This window comes from Mus caroli, chromosome 12 (assembly GCF_900094665.2).
Source record: "Mus caroli chromosome 12, CAROLI_EIJ_v1.1, whole genome shotgun sequence".
Taxonomy (NCBI): domain Eukaryota; kingdom Metazoa; phylum Chordata; class Mammalia; order Rodentia; family Muridae; genus Mus; species Mus caroli.
In genome coordinates, this window is record NC_034581.1 from 7090796 (window position 1) to 7092811 (window position 2016).

A 2016-nucleotide genomic window follows, 5' to 3' on the forward strand; every position below is an offset into this window, starting at 1 on the left:
TCACTGATAAGTGGATATTAGCCCAGAAACTTAGAATACCCAAGATACAATTTGCAAAACACATGAAACTCAAGAAGAATGAAGACCAAAGTGTGGATACTTCATTCCTTCTTAGAATGGGGAATAAAATACCCATGGAAGGAGTTACAGAGACAAAGTTCAGAGCTAAGATGGAAGGAAGGACCATCCAGAGACTGCCCCACCCAGAGATCCATCCCACCAAACCCAATCACCAAACCCAGACACTATTGAGTATGCCAGCATGATTTTGCTGACAGGACCCTGATATAGCTCTCTTTTGTGAGGCTATGCCAGTTCCTGGCAAATACAGAAGTGGATGCTAACAGTCATCTATTGGATGGAACACAAGGTCCCCAATGAAGGAGCTAGAGAAAGTACCCAAAGAGCTGAAGGGGTCTGCAACCCTATAGGAGGATCAACAATATCACTTTCCAGCCTTTTACTCTGAGCTAGTGACTGTCTTTTTCACTAATACTTTTTCCTATATGCAGCAAAATGCTGGACTTCTCCTCCTCTTTTCTAATGTACAACCCTCTGATAGAGTTCCTATTTTTAGAGTCTCAACCATAAAATCATTTTTGTTGCTACTTCATTTTTAACTTTATTTTTGCTACTACCATGAATTACAATGTAAATATCTGTGCTTTCTGATGGCCTTAGGCAACCCTGTGAAAGGGTACTTCTACCCCGAAAGGGGTCATAATCTACAAGTTGAGAATCTCTGGTCTAATGTCAAGGGATAATGAGCAAATGAAACTGCAACAGAGTTTCAGATGACCAAGTGAAATGGTTTTGACCCAAAGCAAAATTCAACATAGGCTCCTAGACCCATCCCCTCTGCCATACTTTCAAAAGAAGGGGTGATAACAAGCAATTCAGAAGTCGTTAAACATACATATTTTACTATGAACCATTTTTCCTGTTTTACTCCAATAATATGGCCTTCTCACTCCAAATCCTTGACTTCAGAGTCTTCTCATCACTGTTCACAGGTTACACACATTGTTAATTTAGGATCTTTCCTTCTACACAAAGTGAAATCATCAGACATATTGCTGTGAAGGCAGGGGTCTTAAGAGAATCTTGAGGTAGGTTTTGATCTAAATTTCCCTGTCTCATCTTCAGACACCATAACTAAGCAAGCCCCTGAGAATGGCTTAGAGACGTCTCATACCTGAGCATGCAAACTTTTTGAGACATTCCCCCTTGGGTCCCAAGTCTGTTTGCTCTGTCACCCACTCTATGTCACCCTTGGGCCTTAGTTGCCATATATTGTTTATTTATATATTGTTAAAGTATCCCTAATTTCCCTGCATCCCCTCAAATCAGAGACTAGTAACGCACAGTCTTTGGATCTCTTCATCTCCTCCCCTCTCTTTCCCACTCCCTTGTTTGCTCTTTCTCCATTTTCCTCTCCCCCCCCCACCCCTTTCCACATATCCACAACACTCAGCAACAGCAGTCTTATTTTAGGGACTTTATAATAACTTCCCACACACTTCTTGAACACCTGAGATATTGCATTTGTCAGTACATTTGCTTCTTATTTTCCCATCCCTATTCTCCAGAAGTAAAGCTGTTAACAAATGTGTTGTTGCAGCAGACCACAAACTATCTGGCTTCACCTACTTCCAATAATAGAGTGCGTATTGGCCTTGGGAAAGGGGTTTAACCTGGAGCTGGATGACACCTAACAGGGGTAGTTCCATGGTGAGAATCTCATCTGGGAATATCAGCAAAGTGTGCTATTTCACAGAGCATGTGTTGGCCACAAATTAATGCTGACACCAAGGAAGGAGACCAGAGGTAGCTTATCTCAGAACCTGCACCATGTATTTCTCATTTTGCTTTATTTTTGTAGTGAGTTTCCAGTGATGAGAACCAATTCAAAGAGTGAGACATAAAGCTGATGAAAGTTGCCCCTGTAAAACTTCACAGAAATAATAAAGTCCTCTAAAAACAGTTGAATATTATTGTGTTGTATTTCCTTGTAAT